This window comes from Urocitellus parryii, chromosome 2 (genome assembly GCF_045843805.1).
Source record: "Urocitellus parryii isolate mUroPar1 chromosome 2, mUroPar1.hap1, whole genome shotgun sequence".
NCBI classification, from domain to species: domain Eukaryota; kingdom Metazoa; phylum Chordata; class Mammalia; order Rodentia; family Sciuridae; genus Urocitellus; species Urocitellus parryii.
Genome location: NC_135532.1, coordinates 11,602,667 through 11,616,300, shown reverse-complemented (window position 1 = coordinate 11,616,300; position 13,634 = coordinate 11,602,667). Strand labels below are relative to the sequence as shown.

Here is a 13,634-nt window from a genome sequence, read left to right as displayed (position 1 = left end):
CACCGTGGCCTGCCTTTAGAATCCTGCCAGGACATTTTAGCAAGAACTCCACCCGGACTGCATGTTTCCTTTTTGGTATTTCCCCCTCCGCAGCCCCCCACCCACTCCCTGGCTGTACACCCCCACTTGTCCAGGCTGTGTTTGGAATTCAGCTCGGCTCTACCTATACCCAGGTCTCTTCTCCCCTAAGCAATAGTTTCTGAATGAAATCTGTTTCTACCACTCTTAACTACTGTCTAGCTCTGGTTTTCTTTAGTCACACACACACACACACACACACACACACACACACACACACACACACTGTCACCCTGTGTACATATGCACTGGGAGTCCCAGGGAAGGGCAGGCCAACAGCATCCCCAGTGAAGTGACCCCTTCAGAGTAAACTCCTCCAGGACAGAACCCAGCACCAGCACTCACCACCCTCTAAAGAGGAGGCTCCTCTTCCTCTTCCCTTCCCTCCCTACCCATCCTGCCTCAAGCCCTGCTGAGCTGCAGGACCCAGCAAGATCGGGGTGGGACGCACACGGAGGGCACTTCTGAGCCTGAGCCAGGCAAGGCAAGCCCACAAAGAGCAAGTTCAGCTCAGGACAGTCCCAGCCACGGGTCCATGCACCTTCTAGAGCCAACCTGAGCAGGATGCCTGCTGGGAATTTGTGAGTCTTTTTCTTGACTTCTTCAGGGCTCTCAGGGCAAAGGTTTGGGGCTGGCTCCTAAGCACAGGACACATCACTTCCCAGCCTCAGCCCTGCCAGGTCCTCAGTGCGCTCAGTACCACCCCTGCTTCCTCAGCCTGGTGTGCCTCTGTCCCCTTCACTACCACTCACTGCGTCCCCTGGAGCCTGCTAAGTGCCCCTCCTCCCACCTCCGCAGCATGCATGGAGCCCGCGCCCTTGGTGCTGACTTGGCCCTTGCTGGGGACTCCGTGCAGTCATCACACGTCGGCCCCCAGCAGGCCTGAGCCCCTGACGCACTGTCCTGGTCTTCTTCCTTTCCTCTGTATTTGGCACAAAGCCCGTACTCAGGATGTTGGCCCTGCTGGAGGCCACAGACGTCATACCCAAGGAGGAGTGGGTGGGGTTGTCACGGCAGCCGTGGTCTAGGAGGTTGGCAAGGACTAGACAGCCACATGAACCTAAAACAGGGGCCACCAAGCTCATGAGCCCCAAGAGCCCATCTGCCCTCCCAGCTATTGTCTCCTGACCTTCACTCATTGACACTGGTACAAACGTCAGAAAGTGAGGTGCTAAGTCACCAACTCCAGCCCAGGTATGGGATTTTGTGTCATAGACTCCTGCCCCACACTGGCCAGAGGTGGTTCCTCAGCCCCTCTCTGCATCCCCTGCCCTAGGTCCTCTCCCTAGGAGCACAAAACATCCTGCTCCCCTAAACATCTCCTCTGCTCTTAGGAAAGGACCCAATGTTGATCACTCATGCCTTAGAGCTAAGCGAGCCTCTCCTTGCTGTCCCTTCTCCCAAGGTGATCGGCCTTTCCAGAGTCTCAGAGGCGTGACAGAGGAGTGCCAGGTACGGTTCAGTTCTGTTCGGGAGAATCAGTTTGTGCAACCGCCTAGGGGCTTCCAAAAGGCCTCTGAAATGTACCCCCCTCCCAGGGCACAACCCGTGAGCCAGCCCAGTCCTATGAGCAGGTTTCACTCATGACCTGAAGCTGGCTCAGGCCTGACCGGTCCTGCCCAGAGGGGAATAGCAGGGATCCCAGGGAGCAGGGAAAGTGACAGCTACTCTAGCCACAGACAGGGGGCAGGGGCCCTTCTCACTCTCTGAGAAGGCTCCAGGTAGACTCACCTCACTCACCAAGGGCAACCAAAGCACAGGAGGCCAGCAGAGCCCTGTCCCACGGCCAGCTGCTGTCCACGGGGTCCACAGAGCCTGGCAGGGTGCACGTGCGCTCCTTCCTCAGCAGAAATTGAATCAGTTCAGGACACTAGACTCTACACTCTTCCTCCCTTCACCGCTCTGCTGGAAAAAAAAAAAGAAAGAAAGAAAAAAGAAACCCCTAGGGTATCAACCAAGGTGATCTCCCTGCCACAGGATGCTCGCCCCACCTTGAGGCCCCAGCTGAACCAGGCCCCGTACAAGGGAGGAGGAAAGTCACCCAGGAGGCCCGCTTCCTCTCTGTTCTATTTCTGTGTCCCCCACAGGCTAGGATTCAGACCACAGATATGGCGAGCAAACTACAAGCATCAGGGAATTTGAAAGAAGCCACTATGTCTGCCCCAACGGGGACCGATGAGCCAGGTAAAGTAAGGAGGGGCATCTGGGGACCCACATGTGCTCAGCTCCAAGGAGGCAAGTGAGGGGTCGGCAGCCCTGGCTCTGGACTTCCTGGGGTTTATGATCCAGGCAAACAGCCTTGATGGAGTCCGGAGGTGCATTTGCAGCTCAGGAAAATGGAGAGTGCATTGGCTGCTTTGCAAAGTAAGCCGGTCTGATCCCCAGCGGGGAAAGGCCAGGGACGGTGGCTGCCCCAGCACCCCTTTTCACTTCCTCCCATTTTCCAGAGAATGCTTTTCCCCACCACGCAGCTGCCTAGTAAATGAGGCATCTGCACATGTTTGATAAAGCCTAGGCCCCAATCAAGAATGGCCGTCGCTGAGCTGTGAGCACACCTATTTCTTCCAAGGCTTTCTCTGACTCTGTATGAGGCCTGAGTCTTTCAGCCACTGACTCTCCCCGCTGGTCTGAAATGGGTGCTGCCCCTCCACTGTGACTGCCCGAAGGGCCGCCACAGGCCTCTTTCCCCCAGACTAAGCCTCAGCACACCCACTGGCTGGCCTCCTACTGACAGGGGCTGTGTGCCCAATTTTTCCCATATGTACATTTCGCCCTGAAAGACATCCCCCCAAACTCCAGGTCTGTTGGAGAGAGATTAGCAAGTCCTGTCTTACTGTAAACTTTTGCCACAAATTTTCACTCCGACCAACCCAGAAGGAAGAGCCGAAGCAATTTTTGGAGATGCCTGACCAAAACTCAGATCATGAGCCTTTGGGGAAGCATCCTTTATGTCCTTAAGGCATTTAGGATTCTACTGTTTGAAGGAAGACCCAGAAGGACAGGGAATTATAGAATGTCCCCTGACCCTGGATTTATTTGTATTTCATCCAGAAGGCCTCTACTGCCTGGCGACTGTGAGCCAGGCACGTGATCTAAGTTCACGGGCGTGCGCCATTGGCAAACCCTCAGGGGCCTCACTATGTCCACGCCACTAGTGAGTGTCAACCTAAAAAGCCAGTCTAGCCACTCTGAGTAGGAGAACAAAGAATTTATTAAAACCAAAATGAGGATGGCCACCTGGAGAGAAAATGCAAATTCTAGTTGGCCCAGAGCAAGTCTCCCCAAATGGCACCCAAGAGGTCTGAGTTTTTACAGATTAAAAAAAGAACAAGGAGTTTGCAGCAAACCCTTTGTTACAATCTTGTTGGTTGACCAGAATAGCACAGGATGCTCGTGGGTCTCTCACGTTCTGTAACCTAGGCAAGAGTCACACTAAGCAGGAAATGCATTTGGCTACTGTCATTTACCATATTATTGGCATCAGGGCGTCCATAGAAACCTGCCCTGCTGGGTCAGCATGACCCAGGGGACTGGAGTCCCGTGCCTCATGTTTCCTCTGGGCTAAAGAATTTTGTGACCTCATATTTAGGATGTTTTAAAATCCTTTCTCATTTCCCCCTTTTGATCAGAATCACTCTCTGTCAAGCACTGGTGACTGATAGAGGGTCCTCAAGGGACAAGAGCCGAAGGTCCCAGGCGGCTAGAAAGGCTCATTCCTAGGTAGTGGCATCCCATGTAGGAAGGAGAGAGCAGGCTGCAGTTACAAGGCCAGGGCTGAACCGTAGACCCCAACATGGACTCTCAGGTGTGTGGGGTGCAATCACAGACAGGTGACAAATTCTTGACGTGTTCAGTCATTGGGCCCCCATAATTTCTCCCACAGTCCTGAAGCATTGGGATACACAAAAACAATTTAAACAAGGCAAAAGCAGAATGATAATGATAACCTGCAAAAGAATGATCTGAACTCCTGCCCTTAGGAGTGCCCCTGCTCCTGAAGCCGGCCAGCAGGAGAGCCCAGGTCAGGGGCACTTCCACAGTGTCAGCTTGGACTGTCAGTGACACTGGAGTTTCCCTGCCTCTGCTGTTGGGTGGCGTCTGCATGTGCAGAGTTGCAGCTCTAACTAGGGGGCTGTGCCCTCAGTGTTGCAGCAGACCCCCCGACTCACTGCCAATTTCTTCTTTCTGGGTTCTTGTCTCCCAAATTTGAAGAATGAAATCCACAAAGATGAGTGAATGTAAAAGTAGGATATATTTGAGTGTGATTAGCAATAGAACCCCCACAGGTCAGAGGCAACCAGGTAGGGGTTGCCGCTTGACTGTGCTAATCTGTGGGTTTATATAGCACTTGGATCAACACAATTGGTCCAGATTTATGCTGATCAGGGTTTGGTATTGGTCAACTCTCATTTTTTTTTTTAAGAGAAAGGAGGCCAAGCCTCAATTTTATTTTATTTTATTTTTTTTAGTTGTCACTGGAACTTTATTTTATTTAAATATATGCATTGCTGAGAATCAAAACCAGAGCCTCGCACATGGTAGGCAAGTGCTCTACCACTGAGCCACTCCCCCAGCCCCTACTGGCTGAATCTGAACTTTCATCAGGTCTTCCATTCACTCCCATCCCCGCCCGCCTCCTCCCCCAGCTCCTCAGGAAGTGGAAGGTTGAGATCCTCAGGTTGTGGATGCAGCACTGCCTGGAGTGCATGTCCCCACTGGCTCCGACCAGCCACCATGGGGTAAGAGGCTGGCGTGCCCTGGCCCACCAAGCCTCTCTCAGGCCTGTGCAGCAGGGTGGGCTCTGTGGCCATGCTCGCCGCCTGGCCCCAGCCTGCCTGGGCCACCACTCTGCAGCTCCACTAGGGCTTCACCCGCCTTTTCAGTGGGGATTAGTGGGCTGACTACGTGGCTCATGGACAGGGAGCCATGTCATCAGTTTGCGATGTCAGCTTGGAGTGGGACTTGCATGGTCGTCAAGGGCAGGAGACACTGCACTCTGCTGTAGCTCAAGGACAGAGATTTGGAGGTTGCAGCTGTGGCGATTTTCCTGGTTAAGGCTCTGAAGGAGTGACCAGGTTACGGGGCCAGGGTGCCACCAAGTCCAGTCTAGGGGTACACCTCCCTTTATGGGTCTCAAGTGAGGGCATTGCTTCATTGGGGTGGTCTGATGTATTTGATTAGCTCCTAGGCCTGGTTTCCCAATGTGAGTTTGATAGGCCTGGGCATCCACCCACGAGTTCACAGGTGGTCATTGTTATTAGAATTGTTAGGGGAAAATAGCTCCGCAAGAGACCAAGCACCCCAGGGAGGGTTGGAGAACTCATGTTTATTTACGCCTGCCAACCTGGATGAGCTAGCACTCTGAAGTTCTACCAAATTTCTTTATAAGAGATTTTGACATCATTCTTTAACCAGTACAACACTGGTGGGTTGGAATTCTTGAACTTCATGGCCAAAGACTATACAGAAATTTTACGGTAAGTGGTTCACAGGTACAGAACAAGACAGTAAAACACCTGAGAGTGTTATCATGAAGTGTCCTTTCCCACAGGCAGCAGTAACTCAAGATGATTTGAGTTTATCTCCCTAAGAGCTATAGTTCTAAGAATAAGCCTACAAGGTTATAGCTGAGGCAACAGTTGATTGGCAAAGTGAGCTAAAATTTATACTAGCAGCCGGGCATGGTGGCCTGTAATCCCAGCCGTTCAGAGACTGAGGCAGGAGGATCACAAGTTCAAAGCCAGCCTCAGCAAAAGTGAGGCACTAAGCAACTCAGTGAGACCCTGACTCTAAATAAAATACAAAATAGGGCTGGGGTTGGGACTCAGTGGTCAAGTGCTCCTGAGTTCTATCCCTGGTACCCCCTGCCCCCCCCCAAAAAAAATTATACTAGCAATTAAGTGACATGGCTAGACTTCTAAGGAGTTCACAGGCATCTATCTCTGGCTGTGAAAGCCTGACCCAGGAAGTTTACAAAGCAAGAGAGAGTGGTGGGGCTCCTGGAGATAGCTGTTTACAACCCCACAGAGAGGGACCCATGTTAATTAATCAGGTTCCCTGAAGAGAAGCTGGGGGAGGGCAGTGGGATGGCCACCACAGCGTGATTAAGGTATTTATCAACGTGTGCCCTGTGGTTGCGCCAGGCAGATGGTGGCTTTTTCCTTGTGCAAACAAGGCGCGGAGTCATTCCGTCTCGGCACCTGAACTTGAGATGGAGTAACTGTGGCAAACTACTGCTTTTCAAAATGGAGGATCCAAGGTTTGGGCACAGCCTGAAAATGCTGTTCTACATACCGTGGAGTAGCTCAGAGCAGGACTTGGCCTGCCCACCACGCTAGGCAACCCTAAATGTGCATTTTAAAGTATGACACTTTGCTGAAAGAAGGTAGGAATTTTTACATTTTTAAAGAAACAGGACTTAGCTCTAAATACCACTATTTGCTGAGACAAAGAAGGGTGAAGACCAAGTTGAGAAAATGATAAGAGGTGAGGCTTGTTACACAGAGATAAATTAATGTCTTTCCCTATTACAAGAGTTTGCTATAGAGAAGAAGTCCCCTGATGAATGGAAATTTCCTTTATAGCTATACATTTATTTTACAAAGAGTTTATAGCTATACATTTATTTTATAAATAGCTAGTTAAAATGCTAGAAAGTTGTCAGTTTAGTTGATGGACATAAGTCCGTCTAGGTACCTGCCGTTTAATGATTAGAGCCAAGAGCGTTTTCTTGACTGGCTGGCTTGGGAAAGCATCCTCAGAATTTTTCAAAGCTCTGCTTGTTTTAATTTATCACAGGTTTTAGATTTTTGAGAAGGCACTACAGAGGCTCATGGTAGAAGTCTAAGACTGGGCATCACAATTGCTGGGCTACCTCTAAGTTTGAAAACGTCTCCCCCTTTAGAGAGAAGGAAAGGTGCATGTTGAACTTATAAGAGATTCCCACTGAGCAGATGTATCCGTGTAGATGGGACAAGAGAAAAAGAAGCCTAGCAGACTGTGGAGAGGAGCCGTGTCACCCACATAGACCAGGCAGGTGAGTCTTTCCACAGTGTCATATTTATTGAATAACAATAAGCTCACAGGCCATGTCACTTTCGTCAGCTTTAATTCCCCAAAATACTCACAATTCGTTTGGTGTCACAACCGAAGCAATCACAAGTTCTTTTATTCCAATTTTATTCTTAATTGCTAATATCTATAACCTCAAGTCGTGCTCACACTCACACAATGCTGGGTGTAGGTTTCAGGAAGGCTAAGGCAGGGCTAAGGTGGCCACGGAGTTTCAGGGAGAGCAAGGGCAGAGAGCAGATGCAAATGCAGAACAGTCACTGCAGCAGGCGACCAGATGAGACTATGAACCAGCCCAAGAAGAACTGGTTCAGGTCACAGGGCTGTCAGAGCAGAACCCAGGATGTTGGCAGGCCACGTCAAGCAGAGAGATGGAACATCACCTGTTGACCTCCCCGTGCGTTCACTGGATGGTCTGATGATGGGTCAGTGTGCACCATGTACCACCACAACCAGTCTTGGGTGCTGCTGCTTTTCCGGTTTCAGCTGATGGGGTTACAGCAGGTGTGTTGGATAAGCTCAAGGGCCTGGTTTTTCTGATATGAGTTTGAAACACCCATGCGTCCCTGTGCCTCTGAGTTAATCTGCTAACTTCACAGGTGATCATTGTTATCAACATAATTTATTTATCCATTTGAGCATTCTGGTTGTGCTGGGCAGATGGTGGTTGTCCTCTGGTGCAAACAAGGTGTACGACAGCGTCACAGTTTCTTGGCCAGGAACTGAATCCAGACCACAATGCTGACCACCAAATCCTAAACCCTCGCCCACCCGGGAGCTGCAGTAGCCGCTGCTGTGTGAGAAAGTCTAGTAGCTTTAGAAGATTTTAAGTTCAGAGATGACCTCTGCTAATTTTTGATTTACCATTTGGAGGCAGGCAATCTTTTTCTGACCTGCTTTTAGAAGAGTGTATGCATCTTTGAAAAACAAACCTTATCTTTTGTTTGGTTTTAAAACTGAGGTTTTTTTTCCCAATTAAATGTGCAAATATATACCAATTTTAGAATTTCAAAAGATCTCGCCTCTTGGCTTTGGAGTTTAGCTGCATAGTGTTATATGTAAAGCCAGCTGGAGGTGTTAAGCGAAGACTCAGCCTTTGATGAGAGACTCCCCATAATTTACAGTCCTATGAGGTGTGACCCACTGGGACAGAGTGTCAGGTTAGGGGTGCTGCTGCTGAGCCTTATTTCTCATGGAATCACCTGTGAGTCACTGTGGGAGGCCAACCTTAGGGGTGACCGAGTTACACTCCCCAGCTGAGTGCTGAAGCGCTCAGTCACAGAAATGGGTGTGTCTTGCTACAGCCCCATGGGTGAAGCTATGCTCACCTGTTCCTTTGTAATAGAACCCCTTGCCCTGTTTAGGATAGAATCTTCCATGGAAGTGCCTTGTGTGTGTCCCCTCTTACTGTGCCCTTGGGTGTGGCCTACCCAGGTGTCAGTCAACCTGCTGACAGTGGACATCATGAAGATAGACTCAGCCCCCTGAAACCTGACCCCTTGCCTCATTTGAATAGCTTCTCCTCAATAAAAGGGGTCAGCGTGTGCGCGCTCTCTCTCACTCTTTCTGCGGACCCTTAAGGTCAGAGGAGCCGTCACAGCGACCCCAAAGAAAAAGGTATTTGTGTCTCTTGTGTGGTTATTTCGTGCGGCCCAGTTAGCCCAGTTTAACTAGAGTGACCCCTGTGCCTTTTAGTCTCGAGAACAGAAACCTGGCAAGTCACTTTTGTCCTTTGATGTGTCTTGGAAACATGGTTATCTTAAGTGAAACAGAGTGCTCAGGGTGCTGGGTGACTAGCCCTTGCCGGTAATCCCAGCAGCTCGGGATTACAGAAGAATCACGAGTTCAAAGCCAGCCTCAGTAATGGCGAGGTGCTAAGCAACTCAGTGAGACCCTGTCTCTAAATAAAATACAAAACAGGGCTGGAGATGTGGCTCAGTGGCCAAGTGCCCCTGAGTTCAGTCCCCAGTACAAAAATAATAATAATGATAATAATGATGATGATGATGATGTTGTTCTGCTGGTGGCCGTCCCTATGAGGTCATTGCCTGACACCAATGTCCTGACACTGCCACTGCACTGTTCAGGTGCTACTTGTCTAGAGCGCCCTCTCATCCTGGAGGGAGCAGTCTGTCTGTCTGTCACACACACACACACACACACACCACTTCCTAGCAAGATTGCGCTCACGTGTTTTCACTGGGTCAGGCTTAACAGCTAGCTTGGTCACAGTCAAGGGAGATCCAAAACACAACGCAAAACAGCAACTGCAGTTCACAATTGCACTAAATCAAGACAAAGACTTTAGACCCTTAATGGTGAGCAACCCTGCCCTCATCTGAGACCTGACCTATCATCGGCCAAAACAGCACTCCTTCATCTGTGACCTGAGCCTTCTGCAGAGGAAGGTAGAAAATAGTAGCCATGCTTAGAGATAGAACCCTGCTCCTAATTCTCACATAGAGTCAGAAAACAGCTCAAATAATGCACAGTCTCGAACAAAAATGTGGGAAACTCGGGATCCTGAGAGGACTCACCCCAGCTTCCAGCTAAACCCCTAGCATCTGAGAACACAATGGGTTTGATTTCTGGTAACACGGGCTGAGTTCAGAGAGAGCCACCTGGAAAAGCCTAAAGAGTCACTTTGAGTTTCCTTCATGGTCACCAAAAAGGTCAACTTTTAGACAAGTTGAAAGACACTTGAGTGAGAATAGACTTTATATGAGCTCAAATAAAGATTATGACCCAAAAAGAAGACACAAACTCTAGTTGCCCAGAATAAGTGCTCCTGAAAAGGCATCTTAAGGGTCTAGGTGTTAGTCAGCTTCCTGTTGCTGTAACAAAATACCTAAGATGGTCAGCTTAAAAAGAAGAAAAGTGGGGGCTGGGGTTGTGGCTCAGCAGTAGAGCGCTTGCCTTGCACGTGTGGGACCCTGGGTTCAATCCTCAGCACCACATATAAATAAATAAACAAAATAAAGATATTGTGTCCATGTATAACTAAAAAAAAAAAAAAAAAGGTTTATTTGGATTCACAGTTTGAGAGGTTTCAGTTTATGGTCAGTTGAACTAATTCCTTTGGACCTGTGGCAAAGCAGGACATCATAATGGGAACACATGGTGGAAGAAGCCTGTTTACCTCATGGCCAGGAAAAAGGGAAATAGGAGAGGGCTTCGGTCTCAGTAGCCCTCTTTCAGGCATGCTCCCACTTACCTCACTTCCCTCCAGTGAGCCATGCCTCCCAAAAATGCCATGCATGGGCAACCAGGCCTCTACCACACAGGCCTCTGTGAAAACACTTATCCAGACTACAGAATCGGATTTTTATAGATTAATAAAAAAATAAATAAAATAAGAAAAGAATAAGAAGGAGGTGTAGCCGGGTGTGGTGCAGGCCTAGGGTCCCAGCAACCCAGGAGGCTAAGGCAGGAGGATTGCAAGTTCAAGGCTGGCCTCAGCAACTCAGCAAGGGCCTGAGCAACTTAGTGAGACCCTGTCTCAAAATAAAACATTAAAAAGCCTGGGGGTGTAGCTCAGTGGTAAAGCCCCCCCCCCCTAGAATAAATCCCACCAGAAGAAGGAAGGGGCAGAAAACGGGTAGTTCCAATTGCCTGGGTGGAAAAGAATAGCTCAGGACGTTGGTCGCTTCAGTTACACAGGCCTGGCTGTTGCCTCACAGGGGAAAGCTTTTGGGGATTATCTGTATTCATGACATCAAGGTGTCCACGGGGACCTGCTGTGCCGGGTCAGAGTGAACCAGGTGACTGGTCTCAGGCCCCATGTTTTGAAAGACCTAAGCAAGCTCATTCTACTTGGGACCTCATTTTGCTCTGAAACTTAACCTCTGACCTACTGCAGTCCTAAAGTCAGGAAAATACCACAGAAAAGCTCTGTGCAAACAGTTCTCGGCAAAGCCGCAGATGGTGATCACCTAAGAGAGGCCAAGATATGGAAATATCTGAAATTCCAGATGGCCCCCACCTAGGTGTGGTGACCAGTATCTAAACTAGAAGCCCTGCAGCTTAGCACGTACCCCCCTTGCGACATCCTCACGGTTTAAACCAATCAATTTTAAGTGCGTCAACCCCTTGAACTAACCAATAATCCTTTCCAGGTTCTTTCCTGCCACTTGATACGCTAATCATGTTTAGAGTTGTTATGTGATTTTCCCGCGGTGTGTGATGATTTGCTAGGAGATGCTATGATGTATGTGGGGGTCCCTGCCTTCTCCAAAGAATGTATAAAACTGCTGCAAACCCTGGGCTCGGGGCCTCTCAGCGTCACCAGCTGCTGTGTGCACGCGGAGGACGGAGCTAGCTCGCAATAAACACCTCTTTGCTGCTGACATCGATCGTGGTCTCTGGTGGTCTTTGGGAGTCCCGAATTCGAGCCTAACATATGGGGACTCATCCGGGATCCCCCTCACAAGCCTACCCAGACACCCCGATCGAGAGGTGATGAGAACCCAGCCGGTAAGTGAAGGCACTGCCGATCTGTAGGTCTCTGTACTCGGGTTGCCTGCAGGTTCTGTGTTGTGAGGTCGGCACAGGTCTGTGTTGTGGACGCACCGAAGGGCAGCCGACGGGGTGTGTGGGAGACGTCCCCAGCCCCTTTCTGGGTTCTGAGTGGATTGCCTTTAGTAAAGTATTTTGTGAAGTATTTGGTAAAGTATTTTGTAATTGACAGTTCCTCCATCCGCCTCTGCTTTTAGTTTCTGGGTATCAATCCACACCGCGCTGCGAATTTTGTGTTGCCTGCGTTTGTATTGTCCTGTCCGCCTCCACCCAACACCCTGGCAAGGGAGCTAATCCCCCTCAGAATTTTTACAGGTCGCAGGCCACCAGGGGAGCGGGCAGCGGAAGATCTACTCTGCCTTCTGAAATCCTCTTTGAAACGGCCTCAGGGTGCTCACAGTCAACATTTGCTGTCTGTCTGTTACAATCTTGATTTTGTTAATGATTGTAGCTGTTTTCTCTTTTCACCTAGTCAAGGGACAAACTCAGACTACTCCTTTGACTGTACTGACTGGCCATTTTACAGACGTTAGGGCAAGAGGACGTAATTTGGGAATAGAGATAAAGAAAAGAAAGCTAGTAACTCTCTGTTCTGCCGAGGGGCCCACCTTTGGTGTAGGGTGGCCGCCAGAGGGGACCTTTGCAAAAGTGCAGTCCTGCAAGTAAAGAAGGTGATTTTTCAACCGAAAAAAGAGGGACCTCCAGGTCCGATTCCTTATATCTTAGTGTGGATGGACTTACTCGAGGACCCCCCTAATTGGCTAACTCCCTTTTTACATGTGGCACATGAGGCCGACATTTTTGTGGCAAAAGAGGTCGATCCTGGGCCACAAACCCTGGGACCTACCCTACCCTCAGCCCCCCTCTATCCAGTCCTCCAAGGGGGCGACGACCCGCTTCTCTTGGAATCCGAGTCCCCTCCCTATGTGCACCCCACTAACTGGCTAGATGAGGGGGGTGCAGGGGGAGGAGCAATAAGAGCAGATGGGGCACTGGAAGGACCAGCAGGGGGAACCCGAGGGCGAGCCCAACGCGCCCTGTCCCCTGCTCCATCTCCTGATACCACCATGGTCTTGCCTCTCAGGGAGATAGGGCCCCTGACGAGGCCGGGAACCCTAGACTTCGGTACTGGCCCTTCTCCTCTAGGGATTTCTACAATTGGAAGAATCAAACCCCCCTTACTCTGACAACGCAAGAGTCTAACCTCTCTCCTGGACAGTGTTCTGTTGACTCCCCAGCCCACCTGGGATGACTGCCACCAACTGCTCCGCATCTTCCAGACAGAGGCCAGGAAACTGGTCCCTGGAGATGACGGGCAACCTACCGCCAACCCTGACCTGATTCATGCTGCTTTTCCCTTGAGCAGGCCACCCGCAGCCAAGTGGGACCCCAACACGGCAGAAGGTAGGGGGAGGCTCCAGGTCTGTCGCCAGTCTCTAATGGCGGGTCTCCGGGCTGCGGCCCGAAAACCAACTAATTTGGCTAAAGTTTATACAGTAACACAAGGGGAACAGGAGTTGCCTGCTAGCTACCCAGAAAGGTTAACGGAAGGCTCTAGACAATTTACCCCAATGGATCCAGAGGCTCCGGAGAATCAGGCAGCAGTAGTAAAGGCTTTTGTTCATCAGGCAGCTCCAGATATTAAAAGGAAACTACAGAAGCCAGAGAATCTAGAGGGTAAGAGTGTTCAGGATCCCTTGGCCACAGCACAGAGAGTCTATAAAAATAGGGATGCTCCTGAGGACAGGGAAACACAAGGGTGTTAGTAGCAGCAGTGCAAGGAATGGAAAGGAGGCAAAGCTCGGGGGACTGGGGCAGAGATCAAGAGCAGGAGCAGCGCCGACCTATCGGCCTGCGACTGCGTAGAGACCAGTGTGCCTGCTGCAAGGAGACAGGTCACTGGGCAAGGGATTGCCCTAAGAAAAAGGAAATGGGGCTAGAGCCCCGTCCCCCTAGATGCACCCCAGCAC

The 13,634-nt window shown here is 50.2% G+C and overlaps 1 pseudogene; it reads left to right on the top strand.

Annotated features, from left to right (window-relative positions):
• Positions 1 to 1,029: 1,029 nt before the first annotated feature.
• Positions 1,030 to 13,430, top strand: LOC144253321 (uncharacterized; annotated as a pseudogene).
• Positions 13,431 to 13,634: the final 204 nt, after the last annotated feature.